This window comes from Homalodisca vitripennis, chromosome 7 (assembly GCF_021130785.1).
Source record: "Homalodisca vitripennis isolate AUS2020 chromosome 7, UT_GWSS_2.1, whole genome shotgun sequence".
Lineage (NCBI taxonomy): Eukaryota > Metazoa > Arthropoda > Insecta > Hemiptera > Cicadellidae > Homalodisca > Homalodisca vitripennis.
Genome location: NC_060213.1, coordinates 23,405,890 through 23,433,292, shown reverse-complemented (window position 1 = coordinate 23,433,292; position 27,403 = coordinate 23,405,890). Strand labels below are relative to the sequence as shown.

At 39.1% G+C, this 27,403-nt stretch overlaps 1 protein-coding gene across 3 annotated transcripts in view; it reads left to right on the top strand.

Moving 5' to 3' along the window:
• The window catches only part of LOC124367011 (steroid receptor seven-up, isoforms B/C), a 156,367-nt gene that overhangs the window by 34,909 nt on the left and 94,055 nt on the right, over window positions 1-27,403 (top strand). The gene's annotated exons all lie outside the window — the stretch shown is intronic.

The following is a 27,403-nucleotide window of genomic DNA, read 5'->3' as shown; positions in this document are numbered from 1 at the left end:
ATTATCTTAGTGTAAGCTCATGTAGACATTATTGTTAGAGAGGAGAATTGGTGCAGTCTTGAATATTATGGGTAACTTCTATAGTACTTATGAGAAGGTCGCCTAGAAGTGGCAATTGCTACTTTTCAGAGAATGGGAAGCGACAGAGCTTTCAGTCTCATACTAGAATGAAGCAAAGGATGTTACCCCCGAGTGTACGGTAGGGTCGCTTTCAGGGTATGAAAGGCTCGGCCTGAAAGGGCAATACTTTCACCTCAGGACAAGGGCTCAGAGCGTCTCTCCTCGAATCAGTCCAGTTTTTAACTCGCTAGGATGGAGAGCCACAGCTCTCTACTTTTCATACAGTCTAGGACAGAGGGCACCAGCTCTCTTTAGTATTACTTCAGCTTACAATGTTGGACTTGCAGTCAGTCCACTCAATATCAGTATACTTTTGTCAATAGCAGGCTACAATGCAAAGTCTTTTTACTAAAAAATTACTAAAGTGTTCTATTTATAGACTATTAATATTCCGATACTCAAGACGTACCACGCGCTGCAACACTACAGCGTACAAGAATATAGTCAAAGCCATTCCAGTCTATTCTGAAAATTTGGCAAATGTAAAAGGATAAGTTACTAAAGTGTTCTATTTATAGACTATTAATATTCCGATACTCAAGACGTACCACGCGCTGCAACACTACAGCGTACAAGAATATAGTCAAACCCATTCCAGTCTATTCTGAAAATTTGGAAAATGTAAAAGGATAAGTTACTAAAGTGTTCTATTTATAGACTATTAATATTCCGATACTCAAGACGTACCACGCGCTGCAACACTACAGCGTACAAGATATAGTCAAAGCCATTCCAGTCTATTCTGAAAATTTGGCAAATGTAAAAGGATAAGTTACTAAAGTGTTCTATTTATAGACTATTAATATTCCGATACTCAAGACGTACCACGCGCTGCAACACTACAGCGTACAAGAATATAGTCAAACCCATTCCAGTCTATTCTGAAAATTTGGAAAATGTAAAAGGATAAGTTACTAAAGTGTTCTATTTATAGACTATTAATATTCCGATACTCAAGACGTACCACGCGCTGCAACACTACAGCGTACAAGAATATAGTCAAAGCCATTCCAGTCTATTCTGAAAATTTGGCAAATGTAAAAGGATTTTTATAGTTTTTTCCACTAAAGTGTTCTATTTATAGACTATTAATATTCCGATACTCAAGACGTACCACGCGCTGCAACACTACAGCGTACAAGAATATAGTCAAAGCCATTCCAGTCTATTCTGAAAATTTGGCAAATGTAAAAGGATTTTTATAAATAGATTTTTTCCATACTAAAGTGATACAAAATAGAGAACACTACATTTTTGGAACCTGGTGGTTAAGTAGCGTGAACATTTGAACACAAGCACGATAAATTAAATCGTGCAACAGGACATTGCACGTTGAAGTGGCTGTGTTGTGTGTTTTGTTGACTTAAGTTTTTGTAAACTGATTGAACTAAAATGATCGTGGTGACTTACCTGTCTTTTATTGTGCAGGCGTGATTAGTTATGTTACCTTATTTGTAATCTCGTGCCTTAGGCACTGCGATTTATTTGTATTTTGATCCATAACTACACTGGTCGGGGTAACTGTTGATAGATTGAATTATGACATAACGAATTAGTTTGCTCTGTTCCAATATTTCAAAGCATTCCACTTACAACTAACATAAATGATCCCAAACTAGGTTCAACATTTACATAGTTATGGTTCGTAGATGGTTCACAATTTAATATAGTCCGAAATCTGGATCAAACCTCTCTTTTGGAAAGCAAACAGTTTTGTCTTTTAACAAAGTCGAATTTCGAGTATTAATGTTTAAAATAACGAACAACGTTCTCACCTCGAAAGGGCACCTTCCATATATTGCAGCATACCTCATGTATCTCCGTGTATATACTTAGTGCACAAACGTGAAAAAATATAGTTTATATTTTATATATATATATATATATATATATATATATATATATATATATATATATATCAATAATAATTAATCACTCCTTGGCATTTTAGCATACAAAAGAATGTTTTGGCTCTTGGAAAATGATATATCCAATCGAGAAAAAGATAACTAAGGTTTTAACCTCCATATTTTATATATAAGTCGACCGGAAGTGATGCATGCGGATAGAAGTGATGCGACTGTGGAGACTAGGCGAGGAGCTCTGTGATTGGCGGAGACGCTGGAGGCGGTGCCTACTGTCACGAGAAGGCTTATGCGAGTGTGTGACGTGTGGTGATATGGTGTCGTATATTGATCACGGTCATTAGGTCTGCACTGCCTCCTACATCGCGTCACGCCGCGCCTCTTGGGAGACAAACACAAAACACAGTATTTTGACGATTTTGTTGCACTAGTCATAACATTCAATAATTGCGCGATACCAGTTTCAATATATCCTATTTTCTGTGATATAGTAATTTTGGAAATTAACTTAGTTGGTTCAGTACGCGTTGAACAAGTTGGTGTTGTGGTCGACCAGACGAGATACAATGATAAGACGAATGCAGAAACATTAAAATTGTTGGCAAATGAGTAAAATAAACATGTAACAAACCCCGCCAAGTCTACCGAATCCACTCCATCAGGTCGTCTTTCATTCTGTTTTGAATCAAATTATCCAAAAACGCTTTGAACTTATACATACATATGTGTGATTTCAAAGTTGAGTTCATGTATTCTACCAGTATGTTGAGGATATAATGTTACAACAGACCTTTCTCAAGTGCGTTCTAAAATATTTCCGCTTTGCGTAGTTTGGGTTTGGAAACAGAGACTAAACAGAAACCCTTAGGAAAGCAAACTCAGGGTGTATTCTATAAACACAAAAACAGTCTTTTCCTTGCTTATTTCTCTTGTGTTCAAGCAAGGGGTATGATATTTTAATTAAAAGTGTGCATTGCAGTGTATAACGGAAAATTTGGTCAGTTAAGGAATTTGTATAGAACTCGCCAATATTGAATTGTAAATATAAATTTGTATTTTCCATTACATGGGATTCGAGCACAATAACTTGTGTGTAAAGTACTCACTATTATAATTCAGCTACTTTAAAACTTCAAACTCATCACCAATGGACCAACACACAAACAGTTATCCATACAAATGTTTTCAGTTGGAATAGTAGCGACCAGCTGAGCGGGCAGCGCTGGACGCCCATGTTATGATGTTGAAGAATGAAACAAGAAGACTGAGCCTGAGCCATAATGCGCGCATGCGTGACCCCCCTCCTCCCCTCCCTCTCTCCCAACCCGTACTCCATCTCTCTCGCCGACAATTAAGCTCCAATTCCCTAACCTTTGTTCACACTGACCATTAACAGTCCATTCTTCACACTGTTTATTAGGACATTATGGACGTGCCGATTACGCGCGGAGTGGCGTCACGTGACACGGCGCGTAGCACGTTACTCCGCAGCAGGAATGTGATACCTCTTGAGTATTTCCCTCTTCAATAAATCATTCCGATCTTGAAAATTCTGTATTTCTGTAACTGATCTACCTTTGTTGAGAGTGCTATGTTATGTACTTTGGGGCGTGATGTACATTATTCACTTCCTGACACTTACGGAACATTCTAAAAGCTCTCTCACTTGTTCATTCTTGGATGGTGAACAATTTAACGATAAGAAACAACTGCAGTCGTATGTAACTGGAACTGATTTTTTGTGAAACTCAGTCCAAAAAATTACAAGTAATTAATACACATTAATAGTAGATTTAACGCGCGCAGTTGTAGCGACAGTGATATACACTTGCTGACAGACGATCGAGACTCTTTACGTTCATTTTAAGCCCGGATTTTTGGTTGCGATAATAAGTTTTACGCTCTCGAATTAAATTGTACGTTAATACCTAGTACTTTGATGTATGGTCTCCATGTACAGATATGTAAAGGGATTTGTCGATTTTTCATAAATCAAAATTTAGTATAAAACCATAGTAAAATATCAGTGACTGTCTTCATAAGAAGTGTACTTTTTGACGCTCTAGAAAAGGGTATTATATGCAAAACACGTTTAATTGAGCCTTTAGAGTCTTTGGTGCCATGCACTAATTTAAAAATAATTGAACCGAATTTTCATACTGTAATGAATGTTTTCTAACCTTTACCTATGTCATAGTATTCGGTGATACGTGTATGTTTTTATGTACAACCTTTCCATTGTTAAGTTTAATTTTTGCGTGTACTTCAACATATTTATTTCCCTCAAAATATTTTTTTAAATTTATTTTCATTTTCGTATATTTAACGTTATGGTTTTAGCGTTCTCCTTATGATGATGAAGAGAGAAATTGTCAGTTCTCCAATCAATATGGTTCCGTTATAAAATATAACGTTGGCAGGTTGCTTTAATTCCGTTATCCTTTCAGATTATTCATGAATACAAAATATTACACCATAATTCACTCTATTAAAAAGACGATAAATTAAATATAAATTGCCGTAAACCTATTTAAATTAATTATAACTCAAGGTCCATATCAGAGAAGTATTTTAGTATTCTACATAGGCTATTATGTATTAATTAATGCAACCATAAATAATATAACTAACCATTAAGAAATAATCTCAGTTTACTATACATGCCTATCTTACGTAGTGCACACCAGATGTACAACATGGACATACCACTGACAACGAGTCTAATGTTCTATCGCAGTTTTGCCATTTTAACGCTGTTCTATCAATTCAGATATTGTGTATCGAGTGTAAGCCACGCGTCGTAGGCAAATTGCCCAGAATTATATTCCGTTTTCAGGTCGTTAATTGTAATTAGGCGCAAGCAGGCAGACGCGCTTTCCTGCGCATTGCACGGTATTTATGCGCTCCTGGCGCGCATTATGCTATTTGATGCAAATATGATGTGGCACGAATAATTGTCTGTGCACCTGCACGTGTAATCTGCAACTCTAGCGTCTGCAGAGCGTTCAAATTAAAGGTCATTCTCAATTAGATATATTCAATAAGCCGACTTTAATTATGTCTCTGATAAACCAGTAAATTAAAACTTACTTAAATTAGTCGATCATGCGGTAAATTATTCAGGGTAATGTGCTTAGGATGTGTGGTCAACTGATAAACGATAGCTTAGTCTAATTCATGAAACTCTGCTAAAACAGTACTACTCGTAAAATGCGACGTGTTATCTAATTATGCGTGTCCTTATATTGTTATTTTCTTCAACTATCAAAACTCTAATTTGTAAACATTTAAGATTTAAAATATTAAGGACTCCCCTTATATTTCCTAAATACTGGAGTCAATGAACGGTCTACGGTGCTGGTTTTTGGGATTAATTTTGCTCCGTCATATTTGGAGTCGTCATATTTCCGGTATGTCTGCATTAAGATTTTTCTTCTGCATCTGTTTTTAGGTTATTATGTGTGTTTAGTGTATATTGACATGAATGATCAGTGTAGATTCCGCAGATTTCCCACTAGGCACGGTAGTACAGTATACTCCTGACGCCCAGGAGGTCTTATTGTCAAGGGTATCTCGCATTACAACACATTCGTGTGTGCGTCAAACTTTCAGCACGGTAGTACAGTATACTCCTGACGCCCAGGAGGTCTTATTGTCAAGGTATCTCGCATTACAACACATTCTTGTGTGCGTCAAACTTTCAGCACGGTAGTACAGTATACTCCTGCCCAGGAGGTCATTGTCACTCGCATTACAACACATTCGGTGCGTCAAACTTCAGCACGGTAGTACAGTATACGTCTTATTGTCAAGGGTATCTCGCATTACAACACATTCTTGTGTGCGTCAAACTTTCAGCACGGTAGTACAGTATACTCCTGACGCCCAGGAGGTCTTATTGTCAAGGGTATCTCGCATTACAACACATTCGTGTGTGCGTCAAACTTTCAGCACGGTAGTACAGTATACTCCTGACGCCCAGGAGGTCTTATTGTCAAGGGTATCTCGCATTACAACACATTCGTGTGTGCGTCAAACTTTCAGCACGGTAGTACAGTATACTCCTGACGCCCAGGAGGTCTTATTGTCAAGGGTATCTCGCATTACAACACATTCTTGTGTGCGTCAAACTTTCAGCACGGTAGTACAGTATACTCCTGACGCCCAGGAGGTCTTATTGTCAAGGGTATCTCGCATTACAACACATTCGTGTGTGCGTCAAACTTTCAGCACGGTAGTACAGTATACTCCGGACGCCCAGGAGGTCTTATTGTCAAGGGTATCTCGCATTACAACACATTCGTGTGTGCGTCAAACTTTCAGCACGGTAGTACAGTATACTCCTGACGCCCAGGAGGTCTTATTGTCAAGGGTATCTCGCATTACAACACATTCTTGTGTGCGTCAAACTTTCAGCACGGTAGTACAGTATACTCCTGACGCCCAGGAGGTCTTATTGTCAAGGGTATCTCGCATTACAACACATTCGTGTGTGCGTCAAACTTTCAGCACGGTAGTACAGTATACTCCGGACGCCCATGAGGTCTTATTGTCAAGGGTATCTCGCATTACAACACATTCGTGTGTGCGTCAAACTTTCAGCACGGTAGTACAGTATACTCCTGACGCCCAGGAGGTCTTATTGTCAAGGGTATCTCGCATTACAACACATTCTTGTGTGCGTCAAACTTTCAGCACGGTAGTACAGTATACTCCTGACGCCCAGGAGGTCTTATTGTCAAGGGTATCTCGCATTACAACACATTCGTGTGTGCGTCAAACTTTCAGCACGGTAGTACAGTATACTCCGGACGCCCAGGAGGTCTTATTGTCAAGGGTATCTCGCATTACAACACATTCGTGTGTGCGTCAAACTTTCAGCACGGTAGTACAGTATATACTCCGGACGCCCAGGAGGTCTTATTGTCAAGGGTATCTCGCATTACAACACATTCGTGTGTGCGTCAAACTTTCAGCACGGTAGTACAGTATACTCCTGACGCCCAGGAGGTCTTATTGTCAAGGGTATCTCGCATTACAACACATTCGTGTGTGCGTCAAACTTTCAGCACGGTAGTACAGTATACTCCTGACGCCCAGGAGGTCTTATTGTCAAGGGTATCTCGCATTACAACACATTCGTGTGTGCGTCAAACTTTCAGCACGGTAGTACAGTATACTCCGGACGCCCAGGAGGTCTTATTGTCAAGGGTATCTCGCATTACAACACATTCGTGTGTGCGTCAAACTTTCAGCACGGTAGTACAGTATACTCCTGACGCCCAGGAGGTCTTATTGTCAAGGGTATCTCGCATTACAACACATTCGTGTGTGCGTCAAACTTTCAGAGTCTGTTTCCCTTAAAAATAGTTTAAAAGTAATTTTTTATACAAAATGAACATTACTGAAAAAGTGAATCTTTGACAGGATAATACCAAACATAGGTTTCTCATTATGTACGTATGCCATAATGTAAATTTGTCTTTTCAAATTCTTACATTGTATATTACTTAATGTTATCATTATTTACAAAATTGACGTGTGAAATATACAATCCATATAACAAGCGAATATATCAAATCATTAAGTAAATGAGTAAAGATTACTAGTGTATCCTGCAGATAATGTGAGTTTTCGGGTATTTGCCATTATTTAGTGATACAAGGAATCGACATCACGAATATTTAATTTTATCGACGACTGACGATGGCGAATGTCTCACAATCCTTCCATCGTCATAAACAAATTTCGTGATTGTTTAATTTAGAATACTGAACCATTATCTGTAGGTTCCGCGGTTGGTGGCTAGGGAGGCCTCGGTATCGTTCACGCGTGTCTTCACGCATCTTGATCGCGCAATTACGCCTGATCGTTATCGCAATGATATGCAGCCCATTAATTGCAGTTCCAAAATAATTGCGGCAAACCTCCCAGCTCCGGGTGCAGATTCAATTTAGATAGAAAGTGACAGTGGCATTCTGAGCGTGCCACACCGCACAGCCGATAGGTTTACTACGCGGGTTACGCTTGAGGGAGGACGGGCCGCCGTGGCTTGTTACTTCGGTCCGGTCACCCTTAAAATTAATACAAGGAGTTTAAATGAAATGGGAAGCGCTTCTTTATTATTTGTGTTCTGTTACTAGACAGACAGTAAGTGGCTCTTACGTTCCGCATTCTACTCCCAGACTGATTTGTAGGAGTCCAGTCTGGAAAACTACAGACCCATAAGTATTCTGACTAGACTTTCAAAAACATTAACAATGCAACTGCTGCTAATATCTTCCCAAAACTTTTACGTTTAATGAATTTTTGGCATGCAATTGTCTTCTAAAGGGATTTATGGTTTAATGCTTATTAATGTCTATCCTTATTTATTTCTAATCAACATATAAAACTTGTCTAAATCATTTCAACACACACATACAACCCCTTTGCACATAAATATACAGTAACATTGAAATGCCATCTCTCGCCATACAGATCCGTTAGGTTGTAAGAATTAATACCAGTGTAGTGAATTAATGTGGCTAGAATTTGACGTTTCAATGTAACTGAATATTTATTATAATATTAAGTGTTCCAAATAGTGAATAATTGTAATTGTATTGTTGTTTATTTTGTTGAAGAAATCCTTGTTCAAGACAACTCAGGTTGTTGATTAATCAGTGTTGTTGCTTTAACATAAGAAAATTTTACGATTTAAAATTCTCTATTAAAGGCCTCTATTTGGTATTTGTACAATCCGAACACCAACATTAACATTTCATATTTCACCTATTTATTTCCTATTTTTCTCTCCAGGGGTCGAAAAAAGGTGCCATAAAATAAAAGCCAATGACATAAAAAACACAGTACATTAAGCATCCACAAAGGTGACTCTAATTTTCCGGCCGGGGAGAGGGGGGATCGGTTCATAATTGGTTTCTAGGTTTCAATGAGTCACTATAAATTCCCCTGAATCACGTTGGCGCGCATACATTACGGGCGCGGCGCGCTGAGGAGACTGCGGCCCGACGCTCGGACAATAGGAAGCGGATGGCGGCGCACAAAAAGTCAGGTTTATCGGTCTAAAAGTGATTAACAGCCGAGAGGCGGCAATTGCCCGAGAGATGTGGCAACACCGCCTGACGTCACGGCCTTGGCTTCGTGTGTCAGTTATTGCTGCCCGAATCCGGCGGGAGTATAGTGGTTGTCACAGTCAGAGGATTGTACCAAGTTTTGATTGCAATTGAACCACGTATAAGTTATGTTTACATTTTTGTACTATGAATGATCTAGTTCCCATAATCATCAACATGAATAACATGAGTACAATCCAATTAAGCTCAACGACAATGTAGATGAAACAGACTATGTGTATCTGTTATGTTTAAAACTTGATTGCCTTCCCATGACAGGGTCGCACCGTACACAACGTATACAAGTAACGGCAGAGAGCCCGTTACCTCATTAGGTTTCCGATACACCTGCAATTTGGCCACAAAGAAACAAACCATTAGAGTTCTGGTTTGGGGCGATTCGGCGCCCGTGCCCGTGCCCGGGTCCCACGACCCGACCTCCGACCCGCCGCTGGTCACTCACTCACCGCGAGCCGCGACCCATTGTCCCGATCCAGTTCCCGATACCGGGAGCCGATATTCCAGTCCGGGACGGGTCCGATATTCCCGATCGGGCCGGTTCCTGGAGGAGACGCGATCCCGTCACGGTCCGGGAACGGGTTCCAAAACACGAAGTTTGCCTGAGGTCATGGGAAGTCGGGTGAGGTGAGGTGTGGCGGCATACACTAACCAACCGTCAGTGTGCGGACTGGTTTATCTAAGACAACTGGTCTACGGTTCACGGCCGCCCGGTGCCGGTAAAGAATAGTTGGGACAGGTCGCAAGTAACCGAGATGTCAGCAACGAGACGACCGAGAGATAACGAGTTATGTTCATATCGTTAACGATATACGGCCAGCCACGACATAGCAGGTCTGCTCCAAAATTATAACCAACATATTGTCCCGTATATCTTATATCTGAGAAAATGAAGGACCTGTTGAGCGAAAATATCTACAACAATAGTGCATTTACAGACGACTATCAAATCATAACCTGTCGTGAATGGTGTATCTGTAATGACTGAAGGAAAGCGAGATAAGGCCCTAGCTTATGTGGAAGACCACGATAAGGTTATAAGTCCGCTACCCCCTTGTAACCTTAGAGAGGGGTTGTTAACTGAAAACAAAGGCCTGTTATTTCATGGCCCAAGTTTATTGCTTAGATAAGGCGGTGTATGGCCGTTCTTGCCTCCCTCCACCCCCGTTATGATCGCACATGTCATGGCCACGTAGCTTCGTAATATCCATCAAAATGTGCGTTCATATTCATTTATTTCGATACGTTTTCCCATTGAAAGGATAATTGTATAGTCCATTGATATCCAGGACAGAATTAGCGAGCATTATCGTAAACATTGTATTTGATTGATCGTTCTTCACTTTTTGGACGTATTTATAATTAATGTTGACAACATGTTAACGACCCGGCAGGTTCTCGTTGTCTGTCTGTCTGTCCGTTCATCTGTGTGGTGACTCTTCGTAGAGAGATCCTGTGACTTGACACTTGGTTTATAGATCTATCATGGTTCAAGGAAAACGCTACTGATTTTGGACTCAAAAGGTCAAAGGTTAACTAAAGCAGCAAGAAAAATTCAAAGAATTTTACATCGATCTTATGTGTTTTGCAGAAAATGCAGAATCATCAGTAAAGATACAGAGTATACTGTAAAGTTAATCAATCATACGGCATTTTTCAGTAGGTTACTAATATATCTAATGAGTTTACTTTGAAAGGTTACGAAGGGTGTTATACCTTTTGTAACATATAACGAAGGCAAAGTCCGAAATCCTGTTACCCTTTCAAAACTTTCATCGTCAATAAAAAACTTTAAACAAGAATTGACGTTGTTCCATGGGTTGGTTGCATGTAAAGATGTATCACTTTACGCGTCCAACACTTATGGTTACGTTCTGTCGACTCCGATATTCTCTTGTATCGAGTAAAAATGTCTGTTGTTTTTTACGTGTTGTGGCAGTATTTCATATTTTAACAGAGTACGTTATTATAAAACTCGTTAATTTTTTATGTTAAACTTGCTTAAAATAAAAACATCAATTTTGTAATGTGTCTGACGAAGACAGCCTTGCTATGGAAAGGCCTTACAAATAAAAGTCATAAGAATTAGTTTGTGTTTTTTCAATGTAGTGGTTGAACTAAGAAAAGCTAATAAAAACTCCATCTTCAACATTTAAATTTTCATCATGCACTGTACCTCAATGTCGTCTATTTTGGACATACATATGCACATATATCTAAAACTGTGTATGATTCAATTACTTTGTATTTGGGCGTTGCTGTCACATGGGGGTTTAAGTAACCAAACTAGCATATGATCGGAAGACCAAGCATCAACATGTTAACGACCCGGCAGGTTCTCGTTGTCTGTCTGTCTGTCCGTTCATCTGTGTGGTGACTCTTCGTAGAGAGATCCTGTGACTTGACATTTGGTTTATAGATCTATCATGGTTCAAGAAAAACGCTACTGATTTTGGACTCAAAAGGTCAAAGGTTAACTAAAGCAGCAAGAAAAATTCAAATAATTTTACATCGATCTTATGTGTTTTGCAGAAAATGCAGAATCATCAGATACAGAGTATACTGTAAAGTTAATCAATCATACGGCATTTTTCAGTAGGTTACTAATATATCTAATGAGTTTACTTTGAAAGGTTACGAAGGGTGTTATACCTTTTGTAACATATAACGAAGGCAAAGTCCGAAATCCTGTTACCCTTTCAAAACTTTCATCGTCAATAAAAAACTTTAAACAAGAATTGACGTTGTTCCATGGGTTGGTTGCATGTAAAGATGTATCACTTTACGCGTCCAACACTTATGGTTACGTTCTGTCGACTCCGATATTCTCTTGTATCGAGTAAAAATGTCTGTTGTTTTTACGTGTTGTGGCAGTATTTCATATTTTAACAGAGTACGTTATTATAAAACTCGTTAATTTTTTATGTTAAACTTGCTTAAAATAAAAAACATCAATTTTGTAATGTGTCTGACGAAGACAGCCTTGCTATGGAAAGGCCTTACAAATAAAAGTCATAAGAATTAGTTTGTGTTTTTTCAATGTAGTGGTTGAACTAAGAAAAGCTAATAAAAACTCCATCTTCAACATTTAAATTTTCATCATGCACTGTACCTCAATGTCGTCTATTTTGGACATACATATGCACATATATCTAAAACTGTGTATGATTCAATTACTTTGTATTTGGGCGTTGCTGTCACATGGGGGTTTAAGTAACCAAACTAGCATATGATCGGAAGACCAAGCATCAACATGTTAACGACCCGGCAGGTTCTCGTTGTCTGTCTGTCTGTCCGTTCATCTGTGTGGTGACTCTTCGTAGAGAGATCCTGTGACTTGACATTTGGTTTATAGATCTATCATGGTTCAAGGAAAACGCTACTGGTATACCAGGGCTCTGTGGTGTAGTGGTAGTGCACTCACCCGGCAAGTGGGAGATCCTGTTTCGACTTCCGGTGGAGCAAGTAATTTTTGTGATTCAATGATTATTGAAATAAAATTAGGCTATTGCCACTTACACAAATTTAATTAATTTGCATATATATGTTCAAAAATGCAAAAATTATGATTTGGTGAACCTTTATTTCAGATGTTATATTTTTAATCACATTCTGCCGCGCACTAAGCCATGTCGTAAACAATAAGTGTATAATAATGTTACGATAGTGAACAGAAAGCATATTGAGTTGCTGCATGCAAAGTGGGGACAAGTAGAAGTTAACTTTTTGCACTTTCTAAAAAATCTAGTTTTCTTGTCGTATAAACCGAGATGGGAGTTTCGCTCTAAGGTACGCGCAATAAAACAAATCTTGCCACATAAACTAGCGATTTTATACGCCACGTTTTCTATCGTTACAATTCTCTTTACGACGGAGAGAGTGTCGTAAATGCAGTAACTGGAAGGTAGGCGCTGATGTTTCTGGTGTTCACAATAATCACTTAACTCCTGCCTTCTCATCAACCTTAGACAACATGACCTCAGGCAGGGTCGTTAATTTCAGCATATTTCTCCATTCGGCACAATCAATTGTCTTTGTACCTGCGATATCGCTGATTCATTTACAGTAATTGAGGAAAATATTTTCATAGTCGCCAAACAAAGCACAAGCTTCAGTCTGACAAGTACATCGTGGATTGAAAACAACTTTAAGATCTTGTTCGAATCTTCAGAATACTACAAGACCAACAACGTAATTACACAATAATTTTCTAAAGAGTTTAAGGATCATATTTTGATATTAGGGGCTTGAAGTCCTATTATTGTAAATCTTATCGAGGAGCTGGACTAAGTTTATCCCGTGTTTGTTTTGATGTCACCAGAACGAACTGATCCTACAGACTTAACATTTTGCGTGAAACTTCATCTCATATACGGCGAGTTCGATTATGGCGCATTTCTTATAGGAGAAAAGAATGAAGGTGAGCGTCATTGAAGCCTGTCACTTAGTAAATTAACAATTTGTTTCTGCCTGAGGAATTTAAAAATGTCTTTTCTCTTTGACTTTTTGTCTGGCCGCAGCACATCTATAGAATGAAGTGGAGCCATACATAGGCTTGATGTTTTGCATGTAACCTCATTGAAGCCTGTTAGATAACACATGGCAAGGAGTCCTCCTAACATCTCGTTTTGTGTTTATTTGTTATCACGTTAAAATTGTAATACGAATTCATTTAAAAATCAATTATTCCGTTAAAATTATTTATGTTCGTTTCATCACGTTAATTGAGCATAACACTACAAAAGCTATATTATCTACACGTGAATACCGCGGATGAAACTATTTGATGAGCTGAACGAGGAAAACTATTCATTTATGACATATTATAACACTTAAACTTGCAATTGAAATTAATGTTGGCAGTGATTTGTTTAAGAAATCAGACCCATCAAATAGGTTATTTTATTTTTATACGGATACGGTTGTAATTTCGAATTTAAATTATCTTGTTGTAATAGAGTTTTCCGTTCTTCGAATAAGTATTAAAAAACAAGAATATTATATGTTATTTGTTTGCACACAATTCATCTTCGTGATATTGATATGTATACGTATATTCTGTATATGAGTCTATTACAAGATGTTTTATGTTGCAAATAAAACTATGATACAGTGGAAAGATTATACCGGCAATAAACAATGTAGAGGTAAATCGGTGTTTTATGGTTGAATGAAATCTGTATGTCGTTTTCAGACTATGTACCGACAGCTCTACAAACGTACCAACTTTGATTCAAAGTAAGCCTGCACTTTCTAACAGAAATATTTTTTGACAACCAATTAGAGAAACTATGATTGTCTAAATAGTGGATTAGCGCCAAACACACGAATCTTTGCCTAATGTGCTCTTCTAGACTCCCAAAGAAAGCCATTTCACTCGAACAGCAAATGTTCACACATCCAACACATGTTTAACATTCAGAGCCCAACCCGAATCCCATAAAGCAATTAGAGTCGGAGGGATTGACCCGGTAAAGTAGGGTTAATTCAGCCCTCAGCCTCGGCCGATACAATCATCAAATACTCAGAGCAAAGTATAGGGTCGGCAAATTGGGTGGGACGGTAACCACGCAGAGCCGAGGATCCGGCGTCCGTTCCCCGAAACAATAGAAAAAACGTCATCAAACCCTTTGGTATAGTGGCTGAAATTAATCGTGACCGTGGCCGGACCGCTATTACACGGCGGCAAGCGCAGCAACCGAGCCGCGGCGTGAGAACCGGTGAGGGGCGGCGTACAGCACCGCCCCCGACATCCCGGATCGGCTTGGGGGCGGCACACCAGGGAGGTGATGAATTTATCAGCCCGGGAACCACATATAAGAACTGGTTGGTAATAATATAGGAATTAATTATTACCAACCAATAAGTTTCAAAACAGATCTGTCGGGTGAAATTGTGAATCGGGTGTCTTAAATTGGCGTAATCTGCCTTCATCTGAACCAGGAGTGAAATTTTCCATCTCAGTTTAGATGATTAGCGAGAATATCAAAACATAGGCTGTAATATATTTGCCTGTATTTTCAAGAATTTGCAAAAATACAGAAGAAGGCATAAATGGAAATATAAAGTTTCATCTAATTAGGATACCAATAATAGGACGAGTATTTGGACGTGTTTTTATGTTTAACAAAAGCTGGCATTCTGACAACGAAATAAAACTGGACGCTCTACCGGTCACCAGAATATTCTCTGAATTGGTAGTTACAAGTAATCAATACAGTACATTACTAGTGGATGCCACTATTGGTCTCAAGTGGAACAGACCCTAGCAGAACAGCACAGGGACTAAGGCAGTACCCTGCGTCACACCAGGACCATTATAATAACTAAGGACCCCGCAGGGCCACAACTTCCCGATATGTATCTGCAGGACATTAAGTAGAACGACGCACTAATTTCTGTAGAGGTGGTACAGTACAGGGGTCTTAACTCCGGAGCGACGTCTGAGGTTGGACTTTCACCGGGTCACCTTCGCGGGGACTCGGCCTTCAGCACCTCCTGGGGTTACCATACCATGTACCATAGCACATGCTATTTTTGAATTTTATTCACATAATTTTCTTATTTTAAGCCTTGTCCAGCTTTTGTGTCATTTCTTTATACACCACCTTGTTATTTTCTCTTCTGCTCTAGTTGTAGTGTAAGACAAGTGTATTCCTTTACATCCAGGAAATTTTGACTAGGACAACTTCAAAACTTTGAAGACATTTAGCAACCATTAAAGATTACTTATCTCCAGTTAAGATTAAACTTTAGGTCTTCGCGCCAATTCTCGTGCTAGGTGTTTTTTAAGCTTGGGAACATAAACTTTGTGGAACAGGATGACTCCAGACGCTGCGGAGACGACAGGTTAGGGACTCTGTCCACGCTTCCCACATGTGGCGCTCTGGTATAACGACACTTGCCCAGATACCAGAGTCCTTCCTGTAATTCCTTTCTTGCCCTATTTCCATCCCTTTCTCCCCTTTTTTTATAATGTCCGTAATGTAATAAATTAAGGATAACCTTATTAAGATGGTTTAATTTCTAGAAGAATCACGATTAGGCTTCCTGGAAAGCTATGTGAAGATGTCCTCCAACCAGAGTACCAAGTTCATAATCAAGGCTACAAATATAGAATAAAAAAAATATTTCAGACCAAAACTTGCATGAGTTTCAGGTGAGCATTAGTGTCGGCACATTGAACCCCATCATTAAAAATGAATGGGATTTGGCTTTAGGTCGTTTACTAGGCTGACAGTAAATTTGTAAATATAACAGATCGGAAGCTTAGGTCGATGGCCTTAGTAGCCTGTGCATAGAGATTTGCAAATAAACTAGGACTGCGCCCAGAGCAGGCACATGACTAACACAGTTTACTCGATTGCACGTATTTCTTACTTCAAGTTTTTATGTATTCTGTTTTAAGAGACTCAACATTGCAACCATAACAAACAAGACAAGATTTTATCAGCGATCTGGGTCAGGCCAGATTATAGTTTTAGTGTGTATTAAGTGTCGTAAACTATTGCGGCATTCGTCAGGTAAATGATGTGCGAAGGCCGGCTTCAATGGGTCGTCTGGAGGACGTCTAATTCTCAAGAGCTCTTCAGCTCGGCGTGGAGCGGCGCGGCATCTGACACGGCCGAAGAGTGAGAGGTCGGCGGCAGGAATGTACCGGCCGGTAGAGTTCCGGATGTCCGCAGCCAGGCTAGTAGTGCGGTGCCGATGTCCGCAGGACGGGTAGTACCGAGGTCACGATGTTTCCCGACCGGCCAGTAGCGGGGTCGCGATGTTTCTCGAGTGGGTAGTAGCAGGGTCACGCGGGCCGTGGGCTAGTGGGCGGGCAGGATGACCAAGGTCACACATATACACCTGTCCACTTCCTTAATCCTGCGATAGTTCAAACAGGCCGATCTAGTTCCCCGGTGATCCGCGGCATCTCGCGAGTGTGTTCCTCTCTCAGTTGGCCATTCACACCCTTGCAAGTTTTACGTGCGTCGTATCGCCGACATACAAAACAGCCAATTTAGAACAATTTTTGAAATTGTTGTCTTCACCATAAGGAAGTCCCGCGAATACTGTATTGTGAGTGCGGTGACAATCGTTTAAGATATAATACGGGGTAATCCACAGGATACTTATTGTCTGTTTTCTCAATTTGCCATGCAACATTTTTTAGGTAAATTTAATGTAACTGTCTTTTTTTTAGAAAAAGATGGGTAAGGTATAGTCTTTGGAACTATGGTACATGTTTGTGATTTCCTTTTTCTATTAGAAACCCGTTATCTAATCTATATTAACCATTTATACATGTCAATTTGGTCCACACAGTATTCTAGACGGTTTACAAAATTGAACATGAGTATATAAGGATATATAAAGGCTTTAATATGATATATTAATATTGTCGAAATTATGTATTCCAGATGGTCTGTCATATTTAATTTTGTGAACAATTTAAAGCATGGAGCTTGCCGAGGAGACTTTAAATCCTGGAATTTTAACCAGTTTGTTGAGCCATCCACGATGCCTGTACAGTAAAAAGACACAGTTAATCAAGCTTTGTAAAGAAAGTCTCGCCACGTGAATGGATATAGTGGAGAAGATCAATCAGAGAGAAGCGAAAAGTAAATTAATGACACAGGGACAAGGAACGCGCTTTCTCCTGCATGATAAGTGCGTATTCAAATCGTGTATTCATCATGCGTACAGTTGCGATACTGCGCGGCTCAGCTCGCTAATGTACGAGGATAACACTTACTTTCCTGTGATGGCGTCGCCAATTTGTTCGGCTTGTTGAAAAGGAGAGTTGTTGGAAGTGTTTTATTCCATATCCATGTACGTTTACTTCAACGATGTTCAATACCCACACTAGAACTACGAATTCAACTCTGATCGGCACCAGTTAACTTCAAAAAAGTCATTTTAATCCCAAAAAATAAAACTTTTTATCCAGTACAACGGATGAAGTAACTTTATAACTTAATCCTCCGATGCTTAGTTTGTTTTGGTCACAGAGAGTTGGATTGCACTGAAACTGTAGGTTTCTACTATATTCTGGCTATTTAGGTATTATAGAAATAAAACAAGCTACAATATATTACCTGATGCTCATTGACCAATTCTATCTATCGCAAGACAACAAGTCAATGGATTGGTAACCGCAGACTACTCACCATGTTAGCTGCTCCATCATCACCCGCTATTGGTGTCATTGGTGTATGAAAAGCCATCCACGAAAGAGAATGATATAATTCTGTAGCAATACGCACAGTTATTTGTTGTAAAATTCCCACATCTAAAATCAACTTTTAAATTTCGATTTACAATTCACACCCCTTTTTCCGAGATTTTAAATTGCGTACGCAATGTGCTTCGCCGTAAAAGACAATTCGCATACGTAAAAACAATCAGTCACATACATTGCGAAACGTTCTGTACACTCTGACATCTCGCGTGACTGAACTTCAAGTATCCCCTGCTGACGCGGAAGACAGGACCAGACCAGTACACGAAAGCGAGCGCAGTATGTGGAGCGGAGTTGCCACTCGAGGTTGAGGTTATCTTGACACAATCAGCGAAGGTAAGGTCAGATTCAAGGTCACGTGTGCCGGCCGCTCTGATTGTGCGTGACTCTCAGGACTCAATGGAAGTGTGACTGGCTACCGTTCATCGGTCGGCTTCCTTGTTCGACCTGTGTCACTATAGCGCGTTAGTTACACAGTGTTAGTTACAGGATTTCCAGCCGATAGAATTCAGCGCTTGAGAAATACTTCATATCTTTGAGAGGTGATTGATTACTAGTAGGTCCACAGTAAGGTCCGCCTGAGCCTAAAATGTACATTTTATACACATGGACGACAATTTTGTTTGATTTTAAGGAAAGGCCGATCTCCTTTTAAGCCTTATTCTGCTCCTCGTTGGCTAATGGCCTGTACGAGGTCAGGGAGAGTCGGTGGAGTACAAAGTTGACAGTATTGATAATAGGTGCGGTAGTATTTCAACCTGCACTATATCAGGTTCCGAGCTATGACCCAAAAAAGTCATTACGACAAGTACTATCATTACCAATGCTTTTCACTGTTTGGAATCAAATTTAGAAATTTCAGACGCCCTCGAATAAGATGTCCTCTTTGGTCAATGCATTTCTCTTTCTATAAAATATCAATGAACTCTTAAACAACGAGAACGGATAAACATATTCTGAAATTATCTAGAGAACTTAACGCCTGGGTGAACGGATGCTCTATTCTTCCTTTATGTTCTGTTCTGTTCTGTTCTTGAGGTTCCTGAATTATCTGTAGCTGCCCTGTACCGATCGAATCACCATCCGACCAATGGTGGGAATTGACTGGATCTGCTGTTGCACTTCGATATTTGATGTTAGTCATTGAATTCCTGTGTTTATCGCGAAATGAAAATGTGAAGAGAAAAACAGTTGTTATAAGAGTGGCTGGCGGTGAGAAACGAGCAGGGGTGTCCCCCAGTGACCTCGTGAGGGCCTTGATAATGATGAAGCTCTCTGCCAAGGCTGCCATCCACACAACTCCGTGGACTCCAGCATCCGACTCCCGGCCTCCAGCAACTTCCAGCGACTGCGGCGGCGGGCGGCGGTCTCGTGCGGAAATGGTCGGAATGTCATTAGAGATAATCTCCACATTTTGCCAGACTTGTGTTATTATGTCCGCCGCTGCTGTAATCCAGAGCTGTATCGGTCTCCACTCTCCACTGCACGTCTAATAAGTTTACGAAGAATTTAAATTAATATTACGATTCTTCATTAGTTCGGACACGGTTTGGTAAGCGATCAGTTTATAAAGTACTATTCAAAGCCTTTCAAAGATTAGGGTTACTAAATACAACAAAGTATATTATAAACAATCAGCTTCTTGCGATTTATTGTCCTTATATAATTATGTTTGTTGTCACAAAATTTGACTGAGCCGGAAGGTTATTTTTAAATCGACATCCATACGCTGATTTAGTCCTTATAGCTCATGGCCAATTTCTGCTACAATACAATATTTAAGCGTAATTACAGTACATCACTAGTCATTGTTATAAATTGTATTGTTATTATGTTACCGTAGAGATCGCTGGTTAACTCAAGATTAACATAATACTATTACTATACAGTAGTTGTAAATGTTTAGGTTCAATCAGTCCTTAAAGCTGAACAATTACTGGCAATTTAATTACTTTAATTCCAATTACTTCCAATTATTGAAGTATTAGGAACAATTTTTCTGTATTTTTAGTTGCCATTGATTCTGTTAAATTGTAAGTAACTGTAATTTTTAATTTTTTTACGTAAAACCATATTATTACAAGTATTCTGAGTTTTTTTATGAATCATATGAAGTGTTATTGAAATTAATTACACAATCACAAGTTGACGTATTTATTAACTTATTATATTCTTTAATTATTATTGTGCACAGCAAGTTTTATTTAGCTTAATTCAAGTCTCTCTAACTACCTTTAATGCATGTAAATACCCGTATTAGACAACTAGAAACGAAAGAACTAATTTCTTGTGACACTAAACGATGGCAAATGTTCGGAAAATCCTGTTTCTTGTACAATCCTTCAATCGTAAAAATACAAACTTCAAGCAACGAAAACGTGTAAGGTTTCCAAACTTCAAAATAGTGTCTTGATTCATTCACTGTGTATCACAAATGTGCCAGTTATGATCGGCCATAAGTATAAACTGTTATATATTCAAAGTAATAAGGAATAAAGCTCACCCTGTGTGTTGTAACAAGGTCCCCACTTACAATGATGACCGCTCGTCCCAGTTACTCTGGTACCTGCTCTTATCGGTCAGCGAGATGCCGATGAAGCCATTTAACACACCTTATCTACGCCAACCCGTTCCGGTGTGCGGACCGTGGGCGCTATTTGTCTTCTGCTAAATTGAGCATCTAGTATTAATTGTACAGTAGTTTAACGTACCTTTGCAGTTAGGAATAGAACGACCAGTGAGTGTGACAGGGACACTGCGCTGCGACATGATCAGCACTTAACTGAGATCTTCCAAACATTTGCATATACGTTCTCAGGTTACTTCCCTGTTTTAATGTTTTTCAAAATTTGTTAGATGCTATGCTGCAACCATGGTTTAACAAAATTATTCTCAGACAAGTAAATGAAGAATAAACTGTAAGTTACTTTCAACGACCATTGTCGTTCTGGATATTTGGTTCTCGTGGACAAGGTTTCAAGGAACTCTCTAGTATAGCGTTGCGGACTGGAGGACAGTAGAACAAGTGGAGGAGAGAAGATGAGGATTGAGGACTGAGGATGGCCGGTGAGGAGAGCGGGGGTGGCGAGTTCTCACGTGAGTGCACGCGGCGGTAATTGGGTGGAGGCGGTCCGGGGTAATTACAGGTCGGTGGTGCATGGTAAGCGTGGAGTACTCAGGGCACGAGGTCCGTACCTCACTGGCGACCGTACACTCGGGTGTTGTAAGAAACACAGCATGGTGTGTACTGGGGACGCAACTTTCGTTCTGATGTTCATTTCCTGAGATATCATCTTGGATCTTCACTTTTCCCTGATGATATAGCTTTTAGTGGATAATTGGGGTTCCTATTACTAATTAGTAATATAGCAACCATTTTTCTGGGAATCTCTCCTGAGCTCCATCTACTTTGCAAAATCTGTCGGACGCGACTCCTGTGAAGCGACGTCTTTTCTTGTATTACTATCGTTTCTTTGGGAAAGAGTTAGATCTCTCAGGTTTCGAAAACAAATCTGGCTGTTTTTGGGAAGCATGTCCATTCCTCAAAAATTGTTGAGTCGCCGAACACCGCTTTCCGAATCGCGACCATTTACGTCATTAAACCCGAGATATGTTCCCGTTTCGGACGAAAACACAGCGATAAACTCCACTAAACAAGATTCCTTGTCGGTGGTTACAAGACTTTCAAAAGTTCGCTTTCCCTCCGGAAGAATCCAGAAGTAAAACAATGGGCAAATATTTAATACGGTGCCACCGTCACGTGTACGGCCGAACAATAAAAGCTGCTGGCCATAAAATGTGAGGAGCCGAAGGTCGCGCGGCGGCGGACTGTTGATACATTTCGTGAACAGCTGATGTAAAACTTAAACCGTGTAAGCATCCGAGACAAATAGTCGACGGTACGGCAGCGGCCGTGGCGCGGCGAGTGCAGACTCGTGTAGTTCCTCTGGCTGCCGGCAGATAGCTCCACAATAACCTGCTCCATAAAACTTTACTGGCTACAGTCCACCAAACGCCAAATGGGCGCGTGCGCATATTCCAAATGAGCCCCACTCTCCTCTCCGCGCTCGTTTATTCTCCCGCCATATTTCACCGCGAAAAATGTTGACTCATTTATTGCGATTTGCGCAGTACGTTGTGGTCGGAATACTAAACTGGGAACCGATGGTAAATTTATAGTACCGTAGCTGGGAACGTTGGGACCATCCCGCTCGTGTTTTATGTAGTTCCTTCCCTCTTGACACAAAACAGTTATAACTTTTAGCTCGAGTTCACCCTAAATATGTTTATCAACGAAACAAGCTGTTAAATATTTAACAACATTTTACCTTTTATATAACATTTTAAAATCTAGGTTGTATGTATCACAATGTGCTTCACAGCATAAAGCGAGAATATCTATAAAAATCTTTCCAGCAGTTTACAGTACCGTAGTGAAACTGGTAAATAAATATCATATTTCTACTACTAAGTATTACTTAGTACAGAGGAAGGACGCATTATTGTAATTAAGTAAGTTATTTATTGTTACAATCACAAGCTGGACAGGCAAAAGTAAATAACATTGATAAATACTGCATATAACCAATAATAATATAACCAAACAAGGCATGATGGTAAAACATTTCGGTTTTCTTTATTACTAATTTTATCATTCTAATTAGAAAACATTTAGCCTGCTACGCTGAAATATCTACAAGTAAAGGACCTTTAAGACTACACAGCATTACAATTATTACAATATCTGTCAAAGCCGGCTATTGTTATGGTAGTTTGAAATGGTAAACTGTTAGGAACATTAGCCGATATTGAATGTCGCCAAATTTAATATTGAAACACAGCATTTGAATAAATAGAATCGCCTCTTTTATTTAGGTGTAGAAACACAATATAAGACCAACCCCTTATGTAGGCTTCACTTAATAATACCTTAGGGTTTTAACCTGAAGAAGAGAGCGGTTACCAACACTCGAAACGCTATTTCATGTTTTAGTACTCAACTATAGGAAACTTGTAGAACAGTTCATAATATTTTTATTCTATTTAAAAATCACATATGCGCTTCGTTATATTTAAAGAAAAATAGTTGGATAAATTTTAAAATCGTACGTTAAAATTATTCGAAAAAAGTATTCGATTGATTTTCAAGATGTTTGAATTGTATTCGAAAAAGTAACTATCAATACGAGTACGCAATCACGTAGGCAGTGCGCCTGTCAGCTGTGGATGTAGGTGAGGGGAGGGGTGGGGGCGGGCCGCGCCGTTTGATCACTCTCATCAGGTACGACTGGCCCAAACAGCTGATCCATTACCGAGTCACCTGATCCACTATTAATCAGCTGTTTGTCATCAATTCTACCGCCCTGGCGGGATCACGCCATGCCAGTCAGTGTTACAGTCTCCTCTGCACCGACCAATCTCTTCTTAATGTTTACTATTCCAATATGAATTTTTACGTGAGGATCGTTTTTTATAATTGGTTCCTTTAAGAGTACACGTCACACACAGTGAATAGTGAAGGAGGTAGAAATAAATTACTCTTGGGATGAGGGGGAGGGGTATATGTGTTTCCAGTGAGTACAATCTCTAAAACTTAGAACAATCCTCATGTACATTTGTTTATCTTGCACGTATTATGTGTATTATATGTGGTTTGTGTGTAAGTGGTAAGGCCCTCAGGGTTGGTATAACGGTTTAGAACCAGTGCTTGCTTATTTAATGAAATTTATTAAAAATAATATCTTCCTTTGAAATGCATTAATAAATACGCATATTATTATTACGAATCTCAAAATTATTTTAAATGTTGGATTTTATTTGTATAAGAATGTCTCGTATAACCAACTCCGTCCTATGGGTTTCTCTGTGATGCCGATAACACCTCCTAGAGACAATACTAATGCTCTATTATTAGTTAAACTTTAGTGTATTTATTACAATTTAGTTAATTTCCACATTTTTGTTTTATGAGAATTATTATTTACGTGCATTTTATAAAAAATTACAGCAAATTATCCGGTAGTATCAGATTCCCCTACTGAAAGGGGATGTGCAACATCTGCTCTGCGCCTTCATGGTTGGCAAACTCCGCAATACAGGGATGCATCCCTTTTGCGTTTTTAGCGCCTTAAAACCCTTTTTTATAGAAGCCCGCTTTGTATGTACAGCAACTTCTCCAGATTGTTATTCTTGGTCGTATTTATAATAAAATATTATTACCTTATATACGTTTTAATATGAATCAACTATAAAAATGTCCAGGCTTATTATTTTTGTACAGAAGAAAGCCATAACAGAAAAGATCAACTGGCCTTCTACATGACAACTTCAGACGTGATTGGAGCAAATGTAGGTTAATAGCAATGGTTAATTCGTTTTAAGTGGTTAAGTAGAAATATATATATATATATATATATATATATATATATATATATATATATATATTCACTGGAGTTAATTTTGTAAAGATAAATTCCTCAAAACTCCCTGCATTAAGCTGCATACTTGAAGTGTGTGACGTAGCCGAGTATAATGCACTGCCATCTGTAGTCACCGTTGCAGTGCCGGAAGCAGCCGTACAGATAGCGAGAAGAGCAATGCCACCGTGATCTCGTCCTCGCTAATTACTCGCGGATACCGACTATATCATATCTGTTACAAGCAACTGCTCTCAGGTGCCCTTATCGTGCTCAAAGGTCACGGAAAGGTCAGGCAACTGTTTTGTTGGTGTGATGACCAGAATTTTCTACCTGTCGCTTCCCACAAGAAAAATCATGTCTTAGTTTGTAAACATTTATTAATTCGATTAAAAATTGTAGCAGTTCAGTACCACAATGAAAGGTTGCAATAAAATATAAAAATCTCAATGTAGAAGACAAACACGAGATCTCTTTTGCGTTAATGAAGTAATAAAATCTAATAAATAAAATAAATACCATCAAACGATGATAAGCAATTACTGATTAAAATATATATAATTAAATTAAATTAAATTCAATAGAATTTAAACATAATAAAGAATGTAAATAAAATATATATTCTAGTTAAAATTTAATAAAATTGAAATGCTATAATTTTTAGAAGCATTTATCATTTTTTACGTGCATGTTTAACTTATGTCAAGCTTTTTTAACTTGAAGAAGACTACATAAACCCGTCCACGAAACGATGTGTTTCCGGTTTGGTTAACGATGAAAATGTCCAACATCCTGTTATCCATTGGAAGCATCTACCGTCTATAGTAAACTGTAATAATGGGTTTCTTTGTATGGTAAATTAAAGTATGGAGTTTATATGTAATGGGTAGAGTTAATATCAGACCCGTAATGGACAATGTCGATTGAGATATAGAACTTGATTGCGAACGTTCAATTATCACTTACAGTTGGTGAGGCCGCGGCAGGATTCCCTCCAGGAAAACGTTCTCCAGCAGGCCCGCAGATAAGGGTATCAGCAGCGCAGTGTCTGGAGGATAATCTGTAGCCGCAGACTGCGGTAACATTCAGATTATTGAATTATTGCGGTTGAAATCTGCTGCAGCTTCCTGTATTACGCCGCGGTTTGTTGCCGAAGCAAAGCAGTTTTGGCCTAGAATTACTTACTAATCGCCGTGGCCTATTTAAAACCCTTCCACCGTCTTAGTTTTAGATTGATAATACAATTATTACAGAAATATTCCAGAATTGTTTATCCAGAAATCTGTAAAATTACATTTCGAGGACTCTTATATACCCTCTTCTTCACGCGAAGAGCCTTAAAATACGAGGCTTGGCTTGTTGAAATCCAAACTTTTTGTAAGTAGTGAAATCGGTAGTTTTATGTAACCTCAAATGTATCCCCTTCAACGCACTCCCCTCCCCTCTCAATGCAACGCTGCATTCGTATTTTACACTGGTTGAAGCAGCCTCGGAGTCATCTTTGAGAACTCCTCCAAAACATGTGCGTCAACAGGTTTAAAAGTAATTCAATTCAGTCGCCTATTGATTTTGGGGAAGAGTCAAAAGTCACATGGTGCAAAATCAGGAAAATAAGCTGGATGTTGCAACAATGGTATCTTCCTATCAGCTAAAAATTTCCGAACGGGTAAAAGGCGCTATGGGCTTGTGCATTGTCTTGATGCAGAATTTACCAGTTGTTTTTCTCAGTTCTGAATGTCTGTTTGTAACTCCCTCTCTGAGCTTTGTACGAACCTGTAGATTCACTGTCTGACTCTCAGGCACCCATTCAGTCATCACAATGCTATTGACATCGAAGAAAACGATTAATATGGTTTTAATTTATGACTTGTTTTGTCGCGCTTTCTTCACTTTTGTAGATGACGGTGTTTTCCAGTGCTTGGACTGTTTTTTCGTTTCCGGGTTGTACTGAAAATTCCAGTTTGATCACATGTAATGTCCCACAAAGTTTCATCACTTTCAATGCGCTCCAAAAGATATGATCATGCAAAAGACTTTTTGGGACAATTTTTGAGCAAACTTTTTACATGGACAACCCCAACCGACAAACCCAACATCGCTCGGCTCTGGCGGGTGGACTGCCTCAAAATTCAGGGGCTAGGTTTTTTTGGAAGCTCCCTAGTCATTTAAAAAATATAACTGAAAAAACAATTTTTAAAAAACAACTAAAAGAATACCTATTAGAGGGTTGTTTTTATTCGGTTGGGGAGTTCCTAGCCTAAACTCTATTTTAATAATCATTTGTATTCTTTTATTATTTAATGTAAAATTAGTTCCTACCTCAGCTTGACTTTCATACAAATATTGTATTTTTATATGTTATTTATTAATAATGTACTACTGACTTTTGTCATACATGTAATACATGTCTACGACAATAAAAAGATTGAAATTGAAATTGAAATTGAAATGTTTAATTTTTCATGTAAAATCTGTCTTACAGTTTCTTTATCGATGTTGACTTGATCAGCAATAGCTCGGATAGGTAAACGATAATCTTTTCTGATGATTTGGTTAATTCTTTGGATCATTTCGTCGGTAGTTTGAAGTGCAAGCACACCCGAGAAGCTCGTCCATCTTCCACCTCTTCTCGGCCTT